The 17,029-nt window shown below is 47.8% G+C and overlaps 8 non-coding genes across 8 annotated transcripts; 4 read left to right on the plus strand and 4 right to left on the minus strand.

Moving 5' to 3' along the window:
- Window positions 1-4,226: 4,226 nt before the first annotated feature.
- TRNAV-AAC lies at window positions 4,227-4,299 on the plus strand. The gene has a single exon. It is a non-coding gene; the product is annotated as a tRNA-Val (tRNA).
- Window positions 4,300-5,117: 818 nt separating this feature from the next.
- Window positions 5,118-5,189, plus strand: TRNAE-UUC. The gene has a single exon. It is a non-coding gene; the product is annotated as a tRNA-Glu (tRNA).
- Window positions 5,190-6,661: 1,472 nt separating this feature from the next.
- Window positions 6,662-6,735, minus strand: TRNAN-GUU. The gene has a single exon. It is a non-coding gene; the product is annotated as a tRNA-Asn (tRNA).
- Window positions 6,736-10,409: 3,674 nt separating this feature from the next.
- On the minus strand, window positions 10,410-10,480 carry TRNAG-CCC. Its single transcript has one exon. It is a non-coding gene; the product is annotated as a tRNA-Gly (tRNA).
- A 983-nt stretch (window positions 10,481-11,463) lies between these two features.
- On the plus strand, window positions 11,464-11,534 carry TRNAG-CCC. The gene has a single exon. It is a non-coding gene; the product is annotated as a tRNA-Gly (tRNA).
- Window positions 11,535-14,230: 2,696 nt separating this feature from the next.
- On the plus strand, window positions 14,231-14,304 carry TRNAN-GUU. Its single transcript has one exon. It is a non-coding gene; the product is annotated as a tRNA-Asn (tRNA).
- Window positions 14,305-15,776: 1,472 nt separating this feature from the next.
- Window positions 15,777-15,848, minus strand: TRNAE-UUC. Its single transcript has one exon. It is a non-coding gene; the product is annotated as a tRNA-Glu (tRNA).
- Window positions 15,849-16,666: 818 nt separating this feature from the next.
- TRNAV-AAC lies at window positions 16,667-16,739 on the minus strand. The gene has a single exon. It is a non-coding gene; the product is annotated as a tRNA-Val (tRNA).
- Window positions 16,740-17,029: the final 290 nt, after the last annotated feature.

The following is a 17,029-nucleotide window of genomic DNA, read 5'->3' on the forward strand; positions in this document are numbered from 1 at the left end:
CGGGTCGCGGCGGTGAAAGCGCCGAACCCTAGCCACTAGACCACCAGCGGGCTGAGAGCCAACTTTTTTAAATGAACAAGGTCATCTGAAATGAGTATGTGCTACTTCCGCCGCCGGTTCGGAGACCCCCCCCCCCACACACACACACAGAACGGTACCCGAAGAACGTTCCCTCCTTGCTTTCTCCAAAAGCTGAGCCCGACACGAAAGGCCGAGCGCGCTCCGGGACAGTGGACGCTCCCGCGAGGCCCGCCATGTCCGACAAGTCCCGAGTCCCAGTCGCACCTGAGATCTGCCCTGGAGTCGCGCCCTTGCGGGGCGGGCCGCGCGTGCAGAGAAGGTCGTCAGGGCCGAAGCAGTAGAGACGGCACGGGAGGCGCCTGGGGTCAGATCTCGGGATCCCCAACATCATAAAAGACTCCTGGTGAATGCAGAAACTGGGACGGCTGGATGGAAAATGCTTTGAAACAAGGATTCGCGCCCACACCTGGATCCCGGGTCTTCCCCCCTACCACCTGCTGCGCCGCCTGCCCTTTCCCCGCCTTAGGTCGTGCCAGCTCCCGCCTTCCCTCTGCTCGGGCCCAGAGATGGCTCTGGCACAGCGTTTTCCTCAGACCCCACATCCAATTACTTAGAACTTCGTGTTTTCGTCTCGGTGAAATGTGGACTTTTCCTACACAATCCCTCCTTTTCGCGACTCTGAATTTGGGCAAACGAGTCTCCCGATAAAGGCGGGGAAATCAGTTTAACGCGCGACTCCCTCACCTTGAACCTCGGATCGTGGGGGTGGGCCGTTGCGCTTTCTCCTGGGCTCCGTCCCTCTTCCGGGCGCGTCCTCCAGGGCAGGCGCAGGGCCGGGGCCCCTGGGCGCGCTCCTCTCGCCGGGTCTGGAGCCCCGCGCGCCTTCCGCTGGGGCTGCAGGGAAGCTCCGTGGGCCGCCTTGTAGGGTTTGCGGAGCCCAGCGCAGCGCGCCTGTGTGTTTGTGGCCCCTCCCTCGGGCGCCGCTGTCCTTCCGCCCCTGTCGGAGAAAGGACCACTGCCCCCTCGTCCTGCCCACGTGGGACCGCGGCGGGCCGGACGCGACCGAAAGACAGAGGATCCCTTCCTCTGACTCGGCGTGGGAGGTGAAAACTCGTACTTAGAGGGAGGAAAGAAGAGGGGTGGAATCTCATGAAATGTCCTGACCCAAAGCTCTTTGGGGACTCAGTCCTCCGGCGCCGGGGAGGATGGCGCCGTCCAGTCGCACCCTCGATGCATCTCGAGCCAAAGCAGGACAAGGCAGAGCACCGCCTTGGGGGTCTCGCGAGCGAGCTGCCCGCGTCTTCCTCAGGGTCGGAGCGCTTGAACTTCAGGTGTGAAGGAAACGCGGTGAGCACCTCACCAAGACAGGAAGAAAAGCATCCGCAGGAGACAATGGCACGTCTTCCTCCAAACTTACAAAGTTTTACTTCTAAAGGAAATGAGAGGGAGAGGGAGGGAGAGGGAGAGGGAGAGGGACAGGGAGAGGGACAGAGACAGAGACAGAGACAGAGACAGAGACAGAGACAGAGAACTGCATTAAAGTCTCTCAGCAAAGAGAATCGCTTTCTGCCGGCGGGCCGTGGGCTGCGAGGTTGATCTCAAAACCCCTCCAGGCACCGGCCTTCTGTGAAAACCGCCTTTACCTCCTCGTCCGCGTCCTAGGTTAAGCCTCGCACTCCACCACCTGTTAAACAGGAAAATTACACAAGGCAAATGAAAGAAGTTTCGGGCGTTGTAAAAGCTAACACAAAACTGTCCTTCAAGCAGAATCTCAACGGAGGAGGGAGGGATGAGCAACGGCGAGGTGTGCGCGGCCTGCGCCTGGGTGGTCCACGGATTTCCGTCCACGGATTTCCGCGGGGCCTGATGTCCAGACGAATTCAGGACAGACCGGGAAGCATGGCTTGGACGCGCTGATGTTCGATATTTTCTAACAGCCAAACGGCCTGAGACGTCAGCCTGTGCTACGCTTCCTGCTGAACGTGAAAGTGGAGTGAAACTATTGGGCTTAAATTAGACGAGTAGAACCAGCGGCGGCGGCAGGAGCGCGAGGAAACCCCTCTGCCCGCGAGGACGCGCGGGAGGCGCGGCGAGGAAAGTGCTTGAGAGGTAGGAGCTCTCGGGTCAGGCGCACTCGGAGCGGAGCGGAGGGCGGGCCCTAGGGTTCCGGGGTGGATTCGAAGCACTGCTCAGTTCCCAGAGCCGAGACGCTGACCGCCGGCGGTGGGAAAAGAGAGAGCGAGGTTCGCAGACCAGAGGTGCGGCGTCTGCGCTGCTGGGCGGCGGGGTCACCTGCGGCTTAGACGCACCTACCCACCCCCCCCCCCCCGATCCCGCGGCTTCCGGCAGCTGTGGAGTCAGCGGGGCAGACCCCTGGACTAGGGCGCTTAGTTGTGGAACTGGAGACCCGGCGTTGGGTGTGGGGTCCCGAAGCCAGAGTGTAGGGGGCCCCAGGGACCTCGCTTTCCGGGAGGAGCTGAACCCTAAGCCAGGGCCTCTCCGAAGTCGCAGCCTCCTTGCCTGAGGGATCGCCTGTGCTCCCTGAGTCCGTTTTCTTTCAAAAATGTTGGTGGCCTTCTTGAACAAACTGATGTACCTAAACAGCTTCTCCATTCACTTGTAAAAATAGATCTGTCTGTGTACCATCTTGGTCTCCCCCCCCCCCCGATTTTACTAAATTTCAGAACAGCACTCTAGGCCGCTTTAGTCTCAGTGTGAGATTCCCTGTGACTATCTGGAAGGAAAACAGAGCCAAGACCTCTGGTCTTAAATATATAGGAATTTCCTTTCTTTAGTCTTCAGGAGTAATATGTAAAAACAAGTAGGGGTCTAATCTCCTAGAAGGTAGGCATTTCTATCCTTGAAGAGAATATGTCCTCAGAGTACTAGCACTTTTAGAGGAAAAGCCAAGGTATATAGGGTGTGTGGCCATCCCATCAGTGGAGCATGAGAGAATGGCATATCATTGTGGGAAGAAAAAAAGAGTTTGGGGAACTCCCATTGCTACAGCTTTTTGTGAGATGTTGATCTGTGCTCCCTGAGCTTGACTTTTAAAAGAATTACTCCGGCAGCTCAAGTAGTATTCTTGGATGGTCTTGCTGTTCTTATTTCTCCTTATTTGTGTGTGTGTGTGTGTGTGTGTGTGTGTGTGTGTGTGTGAGAGAGAGAGAGAGAGAGAGAGAGAGAGAGAGTGGCCATGGGTTTTCATTTGTAACTCCATCTGTTTAGGAGAGTGGGCTCTCCACAAGGGAACCTGCTGTGAACTTCACTGCAGCAAGAATGTAGAGAGAAATGGGACTTACTCCACTAAGGCTCTCATCTCACACCTTAAGGAGAAGAAGGAGATTTCTAGGAAAACTGGGCTAAATTTTCTTTGTTCTCCATCGTTTTAATAAGACAAGTTGTTTGGCTTTCCTATTCTGACCTATGTTATGTTCTGTTATAATGTGCCCCCAAAGAAAAGAGGCCAATCAGTGTCTGTATATTTTATTCCTTGATTCCTCTCAGTTTCTTCTTGATTTTCGGCATTTGTCAAATTCCTAATTTGAATATGGGTTAGCAAATTTAAACTTCATGTTTGTACCTACCCAGGGGACTCCCCAGATTTTGAACTTGAGTTAGACTAAGAGGAATCCATGAGTTGTTATCTGGCCAGACTTAAGTAGATTCTATTTTCTTGGTTCTCCCTCTACGTAGGACCTCTTATTTTATTGTCCCCTCTTCTAGATCAATTCTCCTTTGATTTGGATATATTGAAGTTTTGTTGAGAAGGAGGTTGAAGAGTAGATTAGTAAAATTCCAAGATCAAAATTACAGTGTGTTAGAGAGTGTGTGTGTGTGTGGGGGGGGGGGGGAATTAGTCTCTTTTTCCCCCTACATGGGATAAAACACTGTGAAATTTAATCTTCAGCTGAAGGTCCTGCAATTCTCCTAAAATATCGTTATTTGTTTCTTTCTTTAACAAAGTTTAAGCTAGTGTCAATAAATTAAAAAGAGAAATTGCTTGCTTGTCCATTTCAGCTTTGTTTTATGCCCGTTTCATACTGTTCTCTGTGTTGTAATTTATGCTTTCAAAAGCATAAAGAGTTCAATTTAAGTAAACTGTTTAAGAATAAAGCTTTTTTTTTTTTTTTAAACGTTGGTGGCCAGTTGTGGCAGGAACTCAGTTTTTAATATATCTGTAGCGAAAAACAAGCAGGCGTGTGGTTTCCGTAGTGTAGTGGTTATCACGTTCGCCTAACACGCGAAAGGTCCCCGGTTCGAAACCGGGCGGAAACAAGCTTTTTCCCTGAAACCTACCTTCATGAGAAAGGGTGAATGGAATGCGTTGTGGCAGCATACGCAGCTGCATGCATTTTTATCTCCCCAAAACATAGAACTTCTTTTACTACCTGAAAGCCTACTCAGTATTAGGAACCAGGCCTCCATTCTAGGTCACTTTGGACACTAGGACTCACTTTCTCTTCTGGAGCCTAAATCTCCTCTCTGACTCACACTATGTCTTTGAAAATTGACTTTCCCTCACCTCAGCACACCTACAAAATACGCTGATTTGCCTGACAGAATAAAAGAAAACGAACCGAATTCTGCACTGGGGTGGGAGGGTTCGACCCAAAGACATGTAGATGAAGAATTTCAGGCTCTACAAATTGAGATTGTTGCGGAGGAAAAGGAGCCAGTATCCCTGCCACTATCAGAAGAGCCCCTGGACTCAGAGCAGAGATCGGACAGTAGGCAAATCAGCTCAACATTCGCTGAGAGCCAAGTCCTCACCTGACGTCAAAGGAAACCTCACCTGAGGTTCGGAAAGAGCGCATGCCTTCGGCTCTGCTGCACACAGAGCTAAAGCTAGAATAGGATGGAACACATGCCGGTTAATGTGGCCTGGCCTCAGAGCCCAAAGCGTAGCCCAGGCCAGGGGAGGGGAAGGGTGATGAGCAGCAGGCCAAGCACTGGGAGCCTCGCACAGCTGCATTCAGCCCAGGGGTGCTGGGAATCCTTTCCTTTTCTGCTCTGTCCGTCTCTGAAATCTAAGCTTTACTGTCACAATTTTCACCTGGAGGCGCCAACTTTGCAGGGGAAGAGACTCCTGCGTGTCCCTGGTGGTCTAGTGGCTAGGATTCGGCGCTTTCACCGCCGCGGCCCGGGTTCGATTCCCGGTCAGGGAAATCCGTTTTCGATGTGTCTGTCTTTTCCGGACCACTGGCGATTTACTTACTGTAAGGTCCACCTGCAGAAGATCCTCTGTGCTAAGTCCCTATTACTGGGTTGCATCAGGCTTGGTGGCTGCTGCAGGGGAAGGATAGATGTGATAAGCCCCCAGGCTGGCAGCCTTCTCCTACCCTCCACTCTTTTCTCTCTTCATCTCACAAACCTGCTCTCTCACGCTTGGAGTCTTCATTCAAAGAGAATCTGAGAGTTCTAAAAACGCATTAAGAAAAGGAAAACGTAAAGCCTTTGAAACATACACAAACTTTGAAATACGAATATCATATATCCTGTTCCTAACCACACAATGAACATTTCCCCACCTTTGCTTTCTCACTCCCTCTCCGTATGTGTGAAATGCCACACCATCTGAGAGTAACTTGCCTACATCTCAACTCAAGATCACTCGCTGCTTGGGCCTGTCGCTGTGGCTCCTTTCCTTTGGCGAGTCCCTCCAAATCAGATTCTGCGGGACTTGTCCTCCAAGGCCACAGGAAGGCTTTGTCCTCGTGAGGAGCCCCCTTGTGTCCCTTCAGGAACCTGAGATCCCATCTCTTCAGGCTGCAGAAAAGCTTCAGGAGGAGTTTTATTCAGCTCTCCCCGGACTGCAGGCCAGGAGCACCTCGTAGGAACACGACTGGGTTGTCATCCCCCAGCTGCCGCTGCCTCCGGACCCCTCCTGGCTGCCTCCGTGGGCGGCGGGGTCTTGGGTCAGCCTGAGCGCTAGAACCACCCACCTGGGGAGAGGCCCTTCAGGGAAGTGCGGCCGCCCCCTTGGCTCTTGCCTGGCTCCGTGTGCCCTGCAGGGAGCATGAAGGGTTCTGACCTGACAGAGAGCAGAACCTTTCCTGTGGTGGGAGGATGAGGGGAGTAGGTAGCAAATGCGTCAGAGGGTGGGGGAAAGTTCTCAAGGGCTTTTCAGAATTGTCGGCAAATCGGTGCTGTCACCTGGGTGACTACCCCTGTGGTAATGGTGCTTGTCTGGACCTGAGTCCAAGCAGACAGAGGCATCCTGATTTGCAGTGTAGGTTCCGTTGTGCCTTCCTCCAAAGTGGGGTAGTAACCCAGCTTCTAGTTCCAGGATCCCATTGCATGGTATCCATGTATCCCTACCCACCCCCACCACGACCACCCCTGAAGTTTCTTTCTTGGTGATATGTAAATCAAGGGGGAAAAATTTAGCTCTAGGTAAATTGGTGGTCTTCAGTGCTAGGTTAAAGAAAATAATACTTCTAAAGACTATAGAGAATTCTAATCATTGACATGGCATAGACAGTGGGTCACGTCGCACTTCTAAAGATAACTCTTTGTATGCGTCGTCAGTTTAACAACTTATATCCTCCTGTTGCGCGTAAGACTCGAGAGACAAGAAAGTGCATGTGCAGAGTAGAAATAACCGCAAAACAGTTTTTACACGCTAGTAACTGAGACGCGTCCCTGGGTGGGCTCGAACCACCAACCTTTCGGTTAACAGCCGAACGCGCTAACCGATTGCGCCACAGAGACAGCTACAGAGTGCTCACTGTTCCTCCCTCCCCCACCACACCCCCCACAGAGAGCAAGCACTCCTTCCGCGCTAAGCGGAGCCACTCGCCCTTAGCAGGACAGCTGCACGGGCTCCAAAGACTAGGAAAAGCAGAGAAATCCGCTGGAAACGCGTACATTGGTCGAGCCGGAAGGTAGAAAAGCAGCCGAAGGTCCCGGCTGAGCTTTGTTCCGCATCCGCCTCCTTGCCAGCGCCCCGGAGAGGTCTGGACCCTCGACGCCCTGGGCCTGAACCAAGCGGGCTCCCAGGGAAGCTGAATGCCGTTTGGGCTCCGCGATGGCCCCCGGTTTGCTCCACCTTCATCTGATGGTCTGCGTCGCTACCGCTGCCCTCCCCTTGCTTGCCGCGGGAGCCAAAAAGAGGGGTTTGGGAAGACTGATTGAAGGAGGAAATATACAGAGGCGGGAATGAAGCAGGAGAGGTAAGAATAGAGCAAAGATAATTATCTGGAACTGTGCAGAAAGAAGTGCTGGCTGCTGGGGAGATGAGAAATGCATCAGAATGGGGAGGACATAAAGGAAGGAAGACATGAGGGAAAGGAACGAGAACCTGCAGCTGTTTAACAACAAAGCAATTCAACAATTGAAATCGTTTTAGGTCAAAACTGGTATAGCAAGAGAGCAGTCTACCGCCTGCAGTGTGGCGCGCCGTGATCGTATGGTGGTTAGTACTCTGCGTTGTGGCTAAAGTAAACTTGGTTCGAGTCTGAGTCAGGGCAGGTCTGTGGTTTAGGTTGTATTTACCGGAAATGCCCACGAAACGCAGCAAGGTCGAAACCGCATTAGGCCTGAAACGTCTCAGTAAGAATAAATATCTAAAAATCAGGTTTGAACCTTGTGAGTAGGCTTCCACGAAGGAAATAGTCTCGTCATAGGGATTTGGTTTTGTTTTGTTTTATTTTGTTTTTTTAGTGGAAATATTTTAAACATCAGTCATGCTTCTTTACACAAAACAGAACAAATTTTTAAAGAGTTTACAATATACTCCAAATCGGTCTTGGTCTACACTGGATTTTCTGACATATGACCCCCAATTTTTCTCCTACAAGGAAATTAATGTGTGTTTACAGAACAAAATGTGCAAATCATTAATGGGCAGCTATTTGAATATTGAAATGTGTGATCATCACCAGGATCAAGGCATAGACATTTTTTAGCATCCAAGCATGGCCCTTTGATACACTTTTCAGGTGCCCATCCACCCCCTGCTGCTTTAAACTGTTCTGATGTTTACCCCGCAAATTAGGCTTGTCCTTTCTTCAAGTTCCTATGAATGAGTATATAACTTTTCTATCTAGCTGTTATTATCGAGCAACTTAATGTTTTTTATATTTGTACGTTATTGCATTTCTCACACTTTACTTTTGGTGTTTATAATAGTAAGCATTACACTAATGTAAAACTACACCACAAGTGATGGATATTTGGGTCATTCCAAACTACAGCACTAGGGAAATTGGCAAGAAAAGCAAGACCAGCAGCTTTCTATCCTATAGGTTTTAGTATGGAGGAGTGGAGGGGAGAAGTGAGGCAAGTCATAGAAAAGTGGAATTTTTACTGCCACTAAAGAGCATCAAAAAGGTAATTTGAAACTAGACTATGGCTGCCAACCACAGGTGTATCTAAACACTGATGGTTCCATAACCTTACTTGCCACCAGCAATAACTGCAGAAAATGCCTCTTCTCATTTCTGCAACTTCTCTTGAGTGGATCTGTTAGCATAACATAATTTCTATGCAGAAGCCAAGCTGTAAGGGTATGTCAGACAAATCTAGACACCGACATTACATTTTCACAAAATGTAACTCAAAATAGTTCATAGAACTAAAAGTAATGTGCAAAACTATAGAAGTACCAGAGACAGCATGGTGGAAAATCTATGTGACCTTGGGCTTGACACTAAGTATTCTGGGTCCAAAAACAAAAGCACCATTCATGAAAGAAAAAGATTTATTAGTTGGGCTTCATGAAAATGAAAATCTGCTCTGCAAAAGACATTTCAGGGAATGAAAAGACAAGCTACAGACTGGGAGAAAATATTTGCAAAACACATATCTCTTAAAGGACTTGTACCTAAAATATACAAAGAACTCTTAAATCTCAAAGATAAGAAAAACATTTTGATTCCAATCTAAAAAAATTGCAAAAGATCTAAACAGACACCTCACCAAAGAATATATACAAGTGGCAACTAAGCATAAGAAAAAGATGTTCAACATCATGTGTAATTAGGGAATTGCAAATGAAAATAACAGTGGGATACCACTGCACACTCATCAGAATAGTTAAATCCAAAAAATTAACCATACCAAATGCTAGTGAAGATGTGGAGCAACAGAAATCATTATTCATTGCTTGTGGGAGTGCAGAATGATACAGCCACTTAGGGTCAGAGTTTGGCAGTTTCTTACAAAGCTAGACATGGCCTTACAATATGATCTAGCAATCGTGCTCCTACTAGGCACTTACAGAAATTTGTTGAAAACTTATGTCCACACAGAAATTCACACATGAAAGTTTAAAGTAGCTTTATTAATAATTGTCCCAAACTGGAAACAACCAAGATGCCCTTCAATAGGGAATGAATTGAACAAATGAAATGGGCTGTAATCAAAAGGTATGAAGGAACCTTAAATTCACATTACAAAGTGAAAGAAGCCAGTCTGAAAAGAGCACATACTGTGCGATTCCAATTCTAGGACATTGGAAAGGCAAAACTATACAGACAGTAAAAAGGATAAGTGGTTGCCAGGGTTTGGATAGGAAGGGGAGAAGGATGATTAGGTGGAGCACAGGGGGTTTTTAAGGCATCCAAAGTATTCTCTATGACACAATAATGGTGGATACGTGGCATTATGGATTTGTCAAACCTCATAGAGTTAACTTTAATGCAAACCATGAACTTTAGTTAATAATAATGTATCAATATTGGTTTGTTAATTGTAACAAACGTATCACATAAATGAAAGATGTTAATAATAGAGGAAACTGTGCAAGGAAGGAGTGACTATGAGAACTTTGGCTGCTATGTGTAATCCCAGAACAGTTCTATAGAGTATTAATAATACAAAACAAAGATCTACTGACCAGAAGATTAGATTGGTGGAATGTAAAACCAAAAGACAAGATAAAAATGATTTTCATGTGGGTGCACCTCTCCACTAGGGGTTCATCTTTGCCCTTACTTTTACCAAGACTAGCAAACTAGGGTCTACCTCCCCAGGAAGGTCAGAGACTAGGCAACTTCTTTCTTCTCCATTCGAATTCCTTCCCACAAGCGTCCCCTTTCCCTCATCCCTTGACATTTCTTCCGACGCAGCTGCTGTCCTTCAATAACCTTTTTTTTTTTTTTTTTTTTTTTTTTTGATGACCTTCTTTTCTTGCTCCTCAATAGTGCGATGTAGGCTAGGAGAAAGGATAATAGTAACAGTGGTTTCGGTTTCAAGTATTCCAAACCGCAGAGACCCGCCAGAACACATGTAGGGCTTCAAAAACATGCTTTAGCCAAGTAGTGGTGCTCAGCCGGTCTAGCACTGAAGTATGAGTGATCGCTTCATGGCCTGGGGGGCTGCAAAACGAGTTCACCCTGACATCAATTTCTTCCCAGAAGGAAAAAAATGTGTGGGCAACTTGGTGCATTGGCCGGGAATCGAACCCGGATCACTCGCGTGGGAAGCGAGAATTCTACCATTGAACCACCAATGCTCTGGTTTCATGTTATATACTAGGTCTGACTAGATAGAGTGTTGGGAAGCACTTTGAAAAGAGTTTTAAAAACAAGTTTAAACTGGCCTCTTTGGTAGACATGCAGAACAAATGGAAAAAAACACCCAGAGCAAAGGCTTACTTACATGGAAGGCTGACATCAGGCAACACTATCAAATTGTGGCGTTTAAATCAAAACACCAGACTTAATTTCCTCACTGAAGATGCATTCCTCAGTGCACAACTACTCTTTGGGAACACTGTGCCTGGGTCTGATCATAGAGTGCTGAGGTGGAGGTGGGTGTGGCATGCTGACAGGGAACTCACCCGTGTGTTGAGTTTTAGCATTTGTGACTCTGAGACGCATATGAGGCACTGACGTGAATTCCGAGGTGTGAGTTGAAAGTACAGGTTTGTCGTTTAGAAAGAGATGTGGGAATAAATGTAAATCTTTTTGATGTAAGTGGTAACTGAAAGCGTGCTGGCTAGAGCTGGTGCGTGTGTTGGCTGATGGGCAGAGGGCAGATAGAACCAAAGCTCTTGGAGGTCCAAGGTGATGGTCGTTTTCTTTGTTGAGCTTCAGTTTACGACTCAGCCTCCAGCTAGCTGGGCTTCTCAGGGAGAGAAACATGGCTGCAGCTCTGCAGCTCCTATCTTTGCAAGGGTTACTCAAGATGCAGTGTGACAAATGGATTGGTGTAGACTAGACTGGGTGTAGGGAGACTGACTTTTTATCTGGTTGTATTAATGCAGGTAAGAGTTGATGGATGGAAGGTGCAGGCATAAAGTGGTGCACCCAATAAAGTAAAGCATTACCTGTTGATTATTCTGGACATAAATTTCTGTGTTGGGAGGATGAGAGCTCTGTCTGCCCAAGACAGTGGTGTAAACCCAACTGGGAAATTTCTTGTCTCTCCATTGCAGGGCCGTTCGTCTCTGTGGAGATTCTTGCTAGAGATAAAGAGCAGAGGCCAATGAAGGGAGCATTGGTGGTTCAGTGGTAGAATTCTCGCCTCCCACGCGGGATACCCGGGTTCGATTCCCGGCCAATGCAACATAGTATGATGCCTTCCCTTTTCGCTCTGCTTTTGCCCGCTGTCTCATATTGTGGTTTGGACCACAAGCAGTAAGAAAATGAGCTAAAATCCATAAGGCAGTTCTGAGCAGAAGATATTAAGGAGTTGATGTAAACTGGGACTTTGCAGAGCCCTGTGGCCGTGAGGTTCTTCCCATGCTTTAACAAGTAATAACTTTCTACCTCATCCCCCAATCCCACTTTCTTCTCTTCTTCCTCTTTCTTCCTATGCTCCTCCTCCCCACCCCCTCTCCTCCCCACACTCCTTCTCCTCCTTCTCTCCCTCCTTCTCCTGTTTCTTAATCTTGGAGACTGATCAATTTTACTACAGAAAAAACCTCTGTTCATCAAAACACAGAATAAAGAATAAAAAGACAAACCACAAATTGGGTGAATGTACCTGAAATCGGCGTGATCAACTAGTAGTGAAGATATTTCATGAATTCTTCCAAAACAAGATCAGACAGATAGACCTATAGGAAGTTCACCAAGATCCTGGGGTGAGGGTGGGGGAACCCTTATAAGAGGAGGTCCAAGTGACTAATAAACATGTATTGGTGTTCAGATTCATTACCAATAAAAGATATTAAAAGGGAAATCTCAATGAGATAACATTACAGTATGGTGAAGAAGTCCAAGATGCACGTCCAACACACCCATGCTGCATCCACTAGCTTTCCCTAAAAAGCAGTCTCTTGAAGCCACATTGTCCACAAGCCCTAGGTCTGACTACAAACAAACAAGCAAGCAAGCAAACAAACAAACAAAAGTATCTTTTGCCCTCAGTTTGACAATGCAAGAAAGATTCAAAGTCTGTATACATGGGCTAAAAGACACTTGTGTGAAGGATTTGGGGATTCTTTGTTCATTGGATAGGTCTATGGGGAAGGGAGGACATGGGTTTCATGTGGGAATGTCCTCTTTGCTCCACATGATCCTGCCTAATGGAACAAGGTGCAGCCAGAAGAGGGCCAGAGTGGGGCCCATGGCAGATCTCTTCTTCCTTGGCTCCAAGCACAGCACTGGGTAGACCAGCATGTGAACAATGGAAGTACTAACATTCTCCAAGCAACAGTGATCTGCTTCCATTGTGTTGACAACTATTGTATTGGGAGATTGTGACACAAGAACACAAAATTACCCCAATAATACCAAAATTAAGAAGTGACATACAAAAATATGGATGTCTAATGAGCATAATATTGTATGAAAAAAGCCAGATACAAAAAAAAACTGTATTCATTCATTTGAATTTGAATAGCAGGCAGTAATAAACTATGGCGATAGCTCTCAGAATGGTAACTAAACCAGTTAGGGTAGGAATTGCCTGGAAAGGGGTTCAACATATATTTCTGGAATGTGGCAATTTTCTCTAACTTGATCTGGGTAATGATTACATTTGCTAAAATTCAACAAATCGTGCATTAAAGATGTGTGTTTTTTCCCCTATGTGAACTAGAGTTCAATGATTTGCTGTTCCCATTAAAAAAAAATAGTAGTTGGTGGATGGAGACAAGCTGATATAGACCATGACAACTAGTTTGCATTTTATTGTAAACTTATTCAAAACTTGTTCTCCTTTAGTGTGAAAACCCTCCCTGATAGCTGAATTATCTCTACTAGAAAAATGGCTATGACCACACTATTTCTTTAGAGGAAGCTACAGACAAGGCTCCTTGAGAGGTGGTATTTCACCCTTAGGGACTTTCTCTGCTCAATAGTGAGACAAGGAACCGACCTAGATTTTGCTTTGAACGGCTGCCCACAGATTTGTGCACTGTGGGAGTCATTTCTCTTCTGACTGCATCATGCTGTGGGGCCAGAGGTAAACTCTGCTCTGACTGCTGCTAAGGGGAGTAGCTTGTGCTGGCATTAAAAGCAAGTCAGATGACCAATTAGAGACAGTACCCTGCTGTAAACTGGGTTTGAACCAAGGCTGGTGCAGCCTCAACTCAATTTTTTTTTTACCTACAGCTACACAGTCACGATGCACCACAGGCCTGGGGATAATTTTTTTTTTACATAAATATATTCACACTATTTTTGTTGTTTAATTCTTGGACACCTACAGACGTTCCTGCTTTTCTCTTTCATACTCTTCTCCGATTCTCCTTCTCTACTCAGCTATACGATAACAATTTTCATCTCTCATGATCTGGCCCAAACCTCCTCACAGACTTTCTAGGAAGGTCGCCTTCTCTCATCCATCCATGGCTCTCCTTTCTTTTGCTCCTTTTCATGTTTCCTGTTTTGACCTGATCTCTTTCCTGGTGTAGTCAACCGACCACACCTACTAAACCACAGCCCAGAGGCCCAATGGGTCCCTGGTGAAGGCAGAACAAAGAATAGGAAGAGCGATCGAGAAGCCAGTCTCGGGTCCAGCTTCCTTGGGGCCGACTCGACTCAGGCCCGGGGCGTCGTGGGCACAGGCGTCTCCTGGGCGCTGGCATATACGGCAGGTGTGGAGCAAGGCTCAGCCGGGACCTTCGGCTGCTTTTCTACCTTCCGGCTCGACCAATGTACGCGTTTCCAGCGGATTTCTCTGCTTTTCCTAGTCTTTGGAGCCCGTGCAGCTGTCCTGCTAAGGGCGAGTGGCTCCGCTTAGCGCGGAAGGAGTGCTTGCTCTCTGTGGGGGGTGTGGTGGGGGAGGGAGGAACAGTGAGCACTCTGTAGCTGTCTCTGTGGCGCAATCGGTTAGCGCGTTCGGCTGTTAACCGAAAGGTTGGTGGTTCGAGCCCACCCAGGGACGCGTCTCAGTTACTAGCGTGTAAAAACTGTTTTGCGGTTATTTCTACTCTGCACATGCACTTTCTTGTCTCTCGAGTCTTACGCGCAACAGGAGGATATAAGTTGTTAAACTGACGACGCATACAAAGAGTTATCTTTAGAAGTGCGACGTGACCCACTGTCTATGCCATGTCAATGATTAGAATTCTCTATAGTCTTTAGAAGTATTATTTTCTTTAACCTAGCACTGAAGACCACCAATTTACCTAGAGCTAAATTTTTCCCCCTTGATTTACATATCACCAAGAAAGAAACTTCAGGGGTGGTCGTGGTGGGGGTGGGTAGGGATACATGGATACCATGCAATGGGATCCTGGAACTAGAAGCTGGGTTACTACCCCACTTTGGAGGAAGGCACAACGGAACCTACACTGCAAATCAGGATGCCTCTGTCTGCTTGGACTCAGGTCCAGACAAGCACCATTACCACAGGGGTAGTCACCCAGGTGACAGCACCGATTTGCCGACAATTCTGAAAAGCCCTTGAGAACTTTCCCCCACCCTCTGACGCATTTGCTACCTACTCCCCTCATCCTCCCACCACAGGAAAGGTTCTGCTCTCTGTCAGGTCAGAACCCTTCATGCTCCCTGCAGGGCACACGGAGCCAGGCAAGAGCCAAGGGGGCGGCCGCACTTCCCTGAAGGGCCTCTCCCCAGGTGGGTGGTTCTAGCGCTCAGGCTGACCCAAGACCCCGCCGCCCACGGAGGCAGCCAGGAGGGGTCCGGAGGCAGCGGCAGCTGGGGGATGACAACCCAGTCGTGTTCCTACGAGGTGCTCCTGGCCTGCAGTCCGGGGAGAGCTGAATAAAACTCCTCCTGAAGCTTTTCTGCAGCCTGAAGAGATGGGATCTCAGGTTCCTGAAGGGACACAAGGGGGCTCCTCACGAGGACAAAGCCTTCCTGTGGCCTTGGAGGACAAGTCCCGCAGAATCTGATTTGGAGGGACTCGCCAAAGGAAAGGAGCCACAGCGACAGGCCCAAGCAGCGAGTGATCTTGAGTTGAGATGTAGGCAAGTTACTCTCAGATGGTGTGGCATTTCACACATACGGAGAGGGAGTGAGAAAGCAAAGGTGGGGAAATGTTCATTGTGTGGTTAGGAACAGGATATATGATATTCGTATTTCAAAGTTTGTGTATGTTTCAAAGGCTTTACGTTTTCCTTTTCTTAATGCGTTTTTAGAACTCTCAGATTCTCTTTGAATGAAGACTCCAAGCGTGAGAGAGCAGGTTTGTGAGATGAAGAGAGAAAAGAGTGGAGGGTAGGAGAAGGCTGCCAGCCTGGGGGCTTATCACATCTATCCTTCCCCTGCAGCAGCCACCAAGCCTGATGCAACCCAGTAATAGGGACTTAGCACAGAGGATCTTCTGCAGGTGGACCTTACAGTAAGTAAATCGCCAGTGGTCCGGAAAAGACAGACACATCGAAAACGGATTTCCCTGACCGGGAATCGAACCCGGGCCGCGGCGGTGAAAGCGCCGAATCCTAGCCACTAGACCACCAGGGACACGCAGGAGTCTCTTCCCCTGCAAAGTTGGCGCCTCCAGGTGAAAATTGTGACAGTAAAGCTTAGATTTCAGAGACGGACAGAGCAGAAAAGGAAAGGATTCCCAGCACCCCTGGGCTGAATGCAGCTGTGCGAGGCTCCCAGTGCTTGGCCTGCTGCTCATCACCCTTCCCCTCCCCTGGCCTGGGCTACGCTTTGGGCTCTGAGGCCAGGCCACATTAACCGGCATGTGTTCCATCCTATTCTAGCTTTAGCTCTGTGTGCAGCAGAGCCGAAGGCATGCGCTCTTTCCGAACCTCAGGTGAGGTTTCCTTTGACGTCAGGTGAGGACTTGGCTCTCAGCGAATGTTGAGCTGATTTGCCTACTGTCCGATCTCTGCTCTGAGTCCAGGGGCTCTTCTGATAGTGGCAGGGATACTGGCTCCTTTTCCTCCGCAACAATCTCAATTTGTAGAGCCTGAAATTCTTCATCTACATGTCTTTGGGTCGAACCCTCCCACCCCAGTGCAGAATTCGGTTCGTTTTCTTTTATTCTGTCAGGCAAATCAGCGTATTTTGTAGGTGTGCTGAGGTGAGGGAAAGTCAATTTTCAAAGACATAGTGTGAGTCAGAGAGGAGATTTAGGCTCCAGAAGAGAAAGTGAGTCCTAGTGTCCAAAGTGACCTAGAATGGAGGCCTGGTTCCTAATACTGAGTAGGCTTTCAGGTAGTAAAAGAAGTTCTATGTTTTGGGGAGATAAAAATGCATGCAGCTGCGTATGCTGCCACAACGCATTCCATTCACCCTTTCTCATGAAGGTAGGTTTCAGGGAAAAAGCTTGTTTCCGCCCGGTTTCGAACCGGGGACCTTTCGCGTGTTAGGCGAACGTGATAACCACTACACTACGGAAACCACACGCCTGCTTGTTTTTCGCTACAGATATATTAAAAACTGAGTTCCTGCCACAACTGGCCACCAACGTTTAAAAAAAAAAAAAAAGCTTTATTCTTAAACAGTTTACTTAAATTGAACTCTTTATGCTTTTGAAAGCATAAATTACAACACAGAGAACAGTATGAAACGGGCATAAAACAAAGCTGAAATGGACAAGCAAGCAATTTCTCTTTTTAATTTATTGACACTAGCTTAAACTTTGTTAAAGAAAGAAACAAATAACGATATTTTAGGAGAATTGCAGGACC

Source organism: Camelus ferus, chromosome 21 (genome assembly GCF_009834535.1).
Source record: "Camelus ferus isolate YT-003-E chromosome 21, BCGSAC_Cfer_1.0, whole genome shotgun sequence".
Taxonomy (NCBI): Eukaryota; Metazoa; Chordata; class Mammalia; order Artiodactyla; family Camelidae; genus Camelus; species Camelus ferus.